General features: G+C 40.9%; 1 pseudogene across 2 annotated transcripts; it reads right to left on the bottom strand.

Annotated features, from left to right (window-relative positions):
• Positions 1–3167: 3167 nt before the first annotated feature.
• On the bottom strand, positions 3168–4543 carry LOC147611434 (ylmG homolog protein 1-1, chloroplastic pseudogene; annotated as a pseudogene). Of its 2 annotated transcripts, none has more exons than XR_015263754.1 (2): positions 3814–4543; positions 3168–3258 (listed from the first exon to the last, which is right to left on the bottom strand). The product of XR_015263754.1 is annotated as a ylmG homolog protein 1-1, chloroplastic pseudogene, transcript variant X2 (transcript). The 2 variants fall into 2 exon arrangements; XR_015263753.1 differs by having other exon boundaries at positions 3168–3449.
• Positions 4544–9738: the final 5195 nt, after the last annotated feature.

The following is a 9738-nucleotide window of genomic DNA, read 5'->3' on the forward strand; positions in this document are numbered from 1 at the left end:
AAAGTCTAATAATTTATAAATGTTTGAACTTTGCTTTCAGGTGAATGTCGACAAGTTCAAGTTGACAGAAGCAGACACTCTTAAGAGTGTCCACAAGGAGCGAGATCTAGACGAGGAGGCCATATATGCCGATCTCTACAGGGAGCTAGAGGAGATTGACCGTCAAGTTTCTCATACTTGTAGAGGTCGCGCAGCTAGAGGTGGCACACAAGTAGGAGGCCTACTTCGGTGCCCTACTTCGACCCCGACGGCTACATATGTGAGGCATGGCTCCAGCTCAACTTCGAGGAGCACTTTAGCACCTGTTGTTGAAGAAGAGGATGCTCCTATTGCAGGCATCAGAGAGCCCGAGTATGATGTGACGAGGGTAGTTTTGGGTTGGCCTCTGATGATGGAAGCACCTCTAGTAGCAAGGGCATTCCTTCCCCTAGTGATTTCTCTAAGGAGGAGGACTAGAGTCTAGACTCTAGTCTCTAGAGTCTAGACTTTGGACATTTTTGTACTTAGTGTTGTGACTAGTCACACAACACACTTTTTTGTATTTCCTATTATAGGCCGTGGGCCACGACTCTTATTTATGGCATCTTCAGTGTTCATTGTTCATGACTCTTGAGTTTTTGTACTAGTTTATAACAAATTACAACTTCTCTAGACTTTGCATCTCTAAATGTGTACAAATATCTTTTTTTCAAGTGTTTTTTAAAGTGTATCGTACCTCAATCGAACTTATTTTTCAAAATTTTAAAGTCCCGTACACCAGTACAATTGTTTCATACCTTCGTTTCGTACTTGACAACTATGCTTTTACTACTTAGCTCTAGCATCTAGGCTTTAGCACTTTTTGTCATTTGAGTCCTTCCATGTATTGTGCCTCCTTAAGCCTTAGTCCTGACTCTTAAGTCATGACTCATTTTGTATCTACTTAATTATTAATACAATCAACCAGAAGAGCAACAAGAGGATAAAGTGCAACAACAACATGCCAGTGAGGATGAGAGTGAGAATGACCTTGATGTTCCTTTGGCACAAGCTACCCATGACCATGAGGTGAGCACTTCACGTGGATGATCATTCATGGATCATGATTCATGGGCCTTACGACTTAGCTCTAGCCTCTAGGCTTTAGCATTTTTTGTCATTTGAGTCCTTCCATGTATTGTGCCTCCTTAAGGCTTAGTCCTGACTCTTTGAGTCATGACTCATTTTGTATCTACTTAATTATTAATACAATAAACCGTCAATGCCTTCACTCCTTGATCAACATATTTTGTTAATATGACTCAAGCTTACCATTTTAGTGTAAATTTGTGCTCATTTTGATATACTTCCAAAGTAGAATAAGTGTAGAGTAGAAAAACTTTTAAAAAAAGTATTTTCCCGTCCTGTCCCCCGTTACAGTTCCCAACCCCTTGTGACTATGAGTTTCCTCCAACTGTTGCACTCTTGGATAGAGAACGAGGAAGAGTCCCTATGTAGTAACAAGGCCCAGTCTTCTGTGGGATTTAGAAAACTTCTTCCCATCCATTTACTTATCATCCTGTCTCAAAAAAAAAGTGATGCCTAACAACCTCCCCCATGATGAACTCAATGAGGAGCTAATGAGATTGAGCACTTCTAGTTTGGCAAATGCCATCGAGGAAGGAAGGAGAGGGACGAACCCTACTCAAAGCAAACCATACGAGAGAGCTATGTTCTCTCCATCTACTCCTCTCAATCACATTCACAAATTGAACATTTCTTAAAGCTCCAATACTCCATTTTTTGAACGTTGATAATCTTGTGTTGATCTTCATTCACACCCTTCTAAGCAATCCTATTGTTTACATAATACATGGAAGTCCTTGTAGAATTACCCATGCAAGTCCTTGTAGACTTTTTAGGTAAGCATCAAATCTTCGCATTGAAAGTAAACATTAAGTGTCAAAGAAATCAATATTAGAGTTTAAATTTCACTACCTCCCCTCTTAAAATACTTATTTCAAGTTTTTAACTTGGTTTTTGTTATAAGCCCACATTTCCCACAATCACTATTGGTCTTTACAAATATTATACGATTTCATAATTATCTTGAAAGTTATTTATTTAAGTGTTTATCTCTAGAAATTCAATACTCTAGAGATTTTATAAACATTTGTCTATTTAATGTGGGCACGGCATGTCCTTTAAAGAGTGCTAAGGAAATAAACATCTCGCTTATGTTCCGACTTTGCAACTATGTCTAGCTTCATGAGGAGCTCATATCAAAACACCCTATGCTTATCCTTTGGATAAACTACAAGTATGATGAAAAGTTAATATACACTTGCAAGTTTTAGCAAGGAATCTTAATGGAAAAGTAAATAAATATCAATACAATATTTTATTAATTCAAATTGAGATGTAAGATTATACGTTTAGGTAAGCATTACATGTAACAAGTTCACAAATAAAGAATCATTCTATTTGAGGAACATAACCAGAATTTGAGGAAGAGTTCAAGGGTACGGTCAAAGTGTGCATTTGAGATAGAATGAAAAGGAACATAACCAGAATTTCTATCATCTTCGGAACTTGAAGATGATAGAAATTTAAAACATTAGCCACTTGAGCTCATTAATTTGCTCCTCACAAAGTAGTCTAGGAAACTCATGGTGATAAAGGCACCTGAATGCTCTTAAGTGTATGTACAAACTTTACAATTGATAAGCGTTCCACCAATAGTCACTCAATTGTGATTAGACCGTAACTGCTTTGTGTAAAGCACAAAACATGTCACCATCACGATTCTAGTATTCTCTTGGATCATCAATCCTTGTGTTTGGTTGCATATCTCACCTTACGAGTGCTTCCTAGTGACCATAATCATCAAGAGACATTGTACTACTTTAAGAGTCTTGAACTCAACACAGAGAGAAGCCTTGATCATCAAAGAGGGGGACAGTGTTACCGGCCCCCCAAAAAAAACATGCAATAGATCGAGGCTGCTGTTAGGGCTATACAATGGATATTATGAGTAAATGGTCACATTCCACATTTTTATAAGAACAATGAGTTAGATTGTATTTGATATGCTTAATCAAAACAGAGACATGACATTGCAGAATAAAATAGAAGGATTAATAAGCTACTCGGATTAAGACAAGACATTATAAGTAAAAAAGAACAGATACAACTAAACCAGCTGAGAAAGACCAAATTGAGGTACATAAATTGCAAGCCCATTCTCATTGCATTACAAAGGAACAAAAAGGTTCTAAAGTTACCTCTTGCCAGCTCTAACTGAGCATGGGGGAACATAAAACAACCTCATTAGTAATTACTTGCTGTCAAGAAAGACTGGCTCTTAAATCCGATACAAATGTAATCCATGAGACAATGCTCATTTTCCATGAGTTGGCTTTCAATCAAAGCTATGGAACAAAACTATAGGTGCTAGCCAAGTGTAACTGATGCTTAAAACAGGAGCAACACTGCATGGAGTAGCAAACTAAGGTAACTAAGCAAAAACAATGAGCTCTGTTCTGATGATTTCTCCTGATGCCTAAGCTGGAAGTAACACATATATCTTATAATAAATCAACAGGTGAACAACAATAAACAGATAACTCAGCATACATGGCTATGAAATTGTAACACACACATGGTAGTGAGAGCACATACACATGGCCACGGGCGCATACACACGATAATGAGGGCACACACACGGCCATGAGGACATACCATGACTTAGAGGACACGTTCTTAGACATGAGGGCACGCACACAGGAATGCTGGCATACATCACCATGAGATAGCCAAGATGCATGATAAGAAAAAGAGAGAAAGAGAGAGCACCTTGGCCATGGCTACACCATGATTCAGGCTTGGATGGTGGTGTTGAGGATGGAGGTGAGGAGGCCCAGGACCAAGAAGGCCAAGAGGGGGCTGACGTCGAGGGCGTTGAAGAGGGGAGGGACAATGTTGCGGAAGAGGTTGAGGTATGGGTCGCACATGTCACGGATGGCCTGCAAGGGTTGCCTCTCCCATGGAATGTTGGGGAACCAGCTCAGAAGCACCCTCACCATCAGCACCCCACTGTAAAGCTCCAGCCACTTCGCCATGCCGGATGCAACCACAGTCAAAGGCGTGTTCACAGAGCCCGTCGATATGGCCGCAAAGCACATCGGGGCCGTCACAGCCGCCATAGATAGATTGCTCCTGAGCTCCTTGATCGCCGCCTCCTCGCAGAACTCCGGACGCGCACTCAGATCGCGCAGAGACGTGATTAGGGTCTCCGCCACCCTCTGCGTTAGGGTAAGGGTTTTCGAAATGGCGACTAGGGTTTTGGATATGGGGCCGGTGAGAAGTTGGGCAGGGCTTGTCTGCGCTGAATCTCTAATGATGAGAGGGGCGCATGGGTGAAGACATCTTGTTGTTCGAGAACGCGACCGCAAGGGCTTGCAGGGCAGGGAGAGCGGGACAAGAGAGTACGGGGCTCGTAGCAGGGCCGCCATATCCAGGAAAACCTCTCTGTGGGAGGGGGCAAACGATATGGGACTTAGCCTTGGCTCAGTCCAAAGTTACGCATTCAATTCTCTAGTTTTTTTCAGTATTAATTAATGCGGCCATGCAATTAACTAATGAACAAGTTATTGGCTTGCTCCATCTATGTTGGCTACTCTATCGAGGGGGAGAGAGAGAGGGAGAGAGAGGGAGGGAGAGGGAGAGAGAGAGGGTTGCATCCTTCTCAAGCCAGGATTGAGTCTCTCAACTACGTTAGTGGTCGCCCCAACATCCTGGGCTACTTCTCCGAGATCGATGGTGTCCTCCTCGACTACTTCTCCGAGATCGATTATGTCCTCCCCGACTACCTCTCCCCATACCAACTCTATCATGAGAGAGAGAGAGAGAGAGAGAGAGAGTATTGTGCCTAACTTCTATACAGACATGGTCTCCCCCCTACCTAGACACAGACAATCTCAATGACCAACATAATCTCTCGGCTTGAATGGGCGCGAGATATATATATATATCAAGCGTCTACTAAAGACCCAATGGGCCTATGAGACCAAAGTGATACAATAATGTCCATGGCATATTTTGCCATGGAACAAAAAATAAAATAGAAACAAAACAAATATATCTCACTTAAATGATACAAAATTGTCCATGGAAATCTCATCAAGGAATACCATGAGTGGAGCATCAGCCCCTAATAGATGGTATACCACTCTCCAAAATATCAAGCATGGGGATAATGAGTATGTACAAGAGGTCTCCCTCTTCTACGTCGCATGGGTAGGTAGCTCGATGGCAATGGAGCATGTCCTGGATCGATGGCAATGGAGAATGTCATGGGCATCGAACACGTTGGAATGTGAAGGCCCGGTTCGAGGTAACTCCAAAGTAGCCTAAGGTGGGTCTAGAGCAGTCAGAGGTGGGTCCACGGGATACACTATATGGGTGTCTGGGTTTGAAAGAAGCTCGCAATGGCTGCTTCGTCAGGGAGGGGTCAGGGTGGCTAAAGTGCCCCTGTGTCTGCAGAGCTCGAGCAAGAAGAGCCCTAGGCAATGCTAGTCCGAGAAGTCAATGATCCTATTTTGGGGTGGTTCTCAATGATAATGACCATGCCATCTCTATAGACAACCCACTTACCTACTCTACATGCCTCATAAACTATTACAATCGCCTCACGCTGGTGTGCCACCTATGCAAGGGTGAGATCATCCCCCATGTACACACCTATAGGTCCTTGAGGGCAGCATGTCAGTTTAAGAAGGCATGTCTTCTGGTGGCAAAAAAGGAATCTAATGTCATATCCTTCCCTACTCTCCATGTATTTACAAAGGGGGTGTGGTCGCATCCACTCCTATCATATGGCAAAGCATCATGGAATCTGCCTTGGGGGAAGCCCCCCTCCCCCCCTCGCCACACCTATAGCCCCCCAACACCTTCTTTTGCTCGACTAATGCCTTCTTGGTGTTTTCCTCCACAGTCTTGTTGTATACCTCTAGCTCTTGTAGGTTCATTCTGGCTATGCCCCCTAGTTGTTGCCTTGGGGGCCTGAGCAAAGTGGGTGGGATAAGGGAGGCAGAGGCCACGCACCAAACAGTGTGCAGGGCAGGGCAAGGTAAACAGTGCACACAACGTGCAAGGCAGGGCAGTGCAGGGCGAACAGTGCACACAGGGTTCAGGGCAGGGCGTAACACATATAGCAGTGCACAGGGCATGGAAAAGAGAGAGAGAGAGAGAGAGAGAGAGAGAGAGAGAGAGAGAGAGAGAGAGAGGACCTAGTAAGATGATCTCCTAGATACATACCAAATGTCAAATACACCAAAGAAATACCAAATGTCAAACATGCCAGAGAAGCCAATTTCCTACTAAACAAGGTAAACTCCAAGAAAAATTTGAGCACTTTAATCTACACTACACTATAATTTATGAGTTTAATTGAGCACTTTAATCTACCCTACACATTAATGCAAAAGTTTCTTTGACTAGTTAATTCAAGTTTGACTCCTATACACACAGTCATGCCATTTTGTAGTAAACTTTTATAAACATGCTAAGCACTTAATAATATAAGATTTTATGATCTAATCGAGCTTACAACATGCGTAATGCTGAGTAAGACAATTTTTGTATATATATAAGCCTAGGAATAGCTTCATTAGCTTTTGGGGGCCCTTGGACATTCCATGAACACTGTACACAAGAGGCTTGTATATTTTATTTTTAGTAATGAGAAAAGGAGTAATCCCATTATCATAATAGAGTTTTGTCTTTATTTTTAGTAATGAGAAAAGAAGCAATCCCATTATCGTAATAGAGTTTTGTCTTTCAGCTTAACTTTAAGCTCTTATGGTGATAACTTGTGTGTTTTCCCTCTCTCTCTCTCTCTCTCTCTCTCTCTCTCTCTCTCTCTCTCTCTCTCTCTCTCTCTCTCATATGCAAGTTGTTGTGTGTCTTGCTTGATATTGTTACTTGTTGCTTTCTCTCTCTCTTTGTAGCTTCTTCTCCATCTTCCCATCCTGTAAACACACTAGGCATTGGAGTTGAGAGAGATCTCTTCCATAGCTCTCTCTCCTCCATTTCACCCTACTATTATAACCACTCTGTAAGTTAACATGGTTTCACCCGCCCATCCTTAAGCTTAACGTTTGATAGGGAAAGTCTAAGGACTCCGTGTACATACTTGCTTAAGACTTGTAATAGAGGCCAGACTATCTTTTGATTTGGATGGCCTAGTGTGAAAACTAGTCACTTGTATATAAGTCATTTTCGACACTAAGCATTACACAATCATTCCTTTATTACAATAAGTCATTTTTGACACTAGGCATTACACAATCATTCCCTTGCAATGGAATCATTTCCTTGTAATAGAATCTTGTGAGCTCTTATATTCTTGCTTGCATGTATGCTATTGCATCTTGCTTGCTTAATTGATGCATGTTAGATAGGTTTATTTGTGGGTCTCCCTCTTGCATTATCCTCTTCTTCTTCTATCGTAAAGGCTATCTTTTTTTGGCTCCATTTAGACATAAGAGCTCTACCTTAACCCCATTGGTAAAGGAGCCTTCCAGTGTGACAACGAAGTGAGGATGCGATGGCGATCAAGCTACCGCACCCATATCAAGAAGTTACAATTGTGACTCTAAGACAAGGTCCAATGACACATGATTCAACAAGGCTTGACTTGAACATATTTGGTGTTGTTCATTTGTCCATTCCAAGATATTGGGATTACCCAATATTGCATGGTGTTGATTAGAAGGTCACACTCCAAAATATATACGCGTTTGAACTCATAGATAGGTTGTTTTTTTTTTAAATTTTGATTTGAAGCTTGTTGCATTAAGGATTTCTATTTTCATCTTTTGGAAGGGTAAACCCTTGATTTTATTGGCCTTTTGCATGATTTTGAAGCCCATATAAGGCTTTGATATTATTAAATAAAGTCAAGGAATTATAATTGGGAGTAGGATTACACTCTAAAAACATGAGAATTAAGCTCCATTAGGTGTGAATTATAGTAGGAGAGGATATTTGTGTTCATGCATTTCATACTTTTTCATGCAATGTTTGAATTAGTAGCTTAGAAGTATGCAAATCCAATAAAAAATAATTTAAAAACACTTAATTACTAACATAAAACCATTAAGTAGGATTAGGATCCTTAATTACCCTTCATCAACTCCAAAAAAAATCTCCACAAAATCCAAAACTAGGCCACAAACTAGCTCTCGGGTTGGGAGATGTGAGCACACAATCCCACGAAAAAAGACGTGAGCCAACACACATGAGCCTTGAGACATGAGCTATGCGTCTGAAGATGCGAGCCGTGATTCTAGACACATGAGCCATGAGCTTACAAATGTGAGTCTATAGGTAGGTATACGTAATATTGTACCAACAAATTATTACTACCTTGGAGATGTGAGCCGTGATTCTAGACACATGAGCCATGAGCTTACAGACATGAACCTAAGATGTGAGTCTATAGGTAGGTATACATAATATTGTACACCAACCAATTATTACTACCTTAAAGACTTGTAAGGACATAGCTACTCATGTCCTTTAAGAATTTACTACCTTGGAGACTTGTAAGGACATACCTACTTAGGATGTAGGGACATACCTACTCATGTCCTTTAAGGATTTTCCTTAAAGGATAGTCCTGAAAACTTGAAGACATACTTACTCATGTCATTTAAGGATTTTCCACAAGGCATAATAAAAAGCCTTAAACAAGGCATAATAAAAAGCTTAAGACAAAGCTTAAGCTTAGCTCTACTTGGTTGCAAATTCCCACCCGTCAAGCTAGCGAACGATGCCATCTTCTTCTCTAGAAATTTGGCTCTCAGTTCTGCAACCGATTCAAAGATCTGCTCCGTTGGATGCATCCAGCGTGTTCTCTTGCATAAATCTTATACCCTGTCTGAGGGGTTTTGTGGAAGATCTAGGGATTTGAATTTGCAACGGTGGCGGGCAGTTTTGTAGAAATCAATGGTGGAGAAAAATTACATCTTTGCTTTACTCAAAAAGGTCTAAAAAGATAAGAGGAGATTCATACGCAAAGCTTCTTCAAGCCAAAACTTCATCAAAATCAGCCCGAAATCGCCCGAATTTTACCCGGCTTCGAACTGGAAATATATTTAGTTTCTTATTTTGGTTTGGCTCAAAAATTTACAGTAATTCAAAGTTGCGAGATTTTCAAATTTGGTTGTTTTATGCCTTCCCAAAGCTTAAATTCACTCTCGATTCTCAATATTTTTTCTACCGGACGACCTTCTGATGCTTCGAGGCTACTTCAAGCACTTTGGTGATTGCGTTGGATGGCCACACCGCTCTTCTAATTGCCATGGGATTCATGATCTTCAAAATTATTACCACGAGCGAAAAATAATATAAGTATTTCTAACTTTTTCCTATCTTTTATTATTATTTTTAGTATTCATGGAGCTGACTTACCTGCACTTCCGTCTATTCAAGAGAAATTCACTGTTTTACAAGCACAATTGGTCAATGAACACACTCGTATAATTGCATTAGAAGACCAATTAAAATCATGTAAAAGGCATAAGCATGACATTGAAGGCGATAGTGATGAGGATTCTATTCTTCAAACCGTGAAAGCAACTTTAGATGCTCAAACGGCTTGGAAAGAATCTCACATTAGTCGCAAGGCTTTTTCTTTTCAAAATTTTGATGGAAAGAAGGACACATGCACTCTTTTAGCTTAGCTTAGCCAATTCGATGACTATTTTTTACGAG

Source organism: Cibotium barometz, chromosome 47 (assembly GCF_041138505.1).
Source record: "Cibotium barometz isolate CiBa-2024 chromosome 47, ASM4113850v1, whole genome shotgun sequence".
Classification (NCBI taxonomy): domain Eukaryota; kingdom Viridiplantae; phylum Streptophyta; class Polypodiopsida; order Cyatheales; family Cibotiaceae; genus Cibotium; species Cibotium barometz.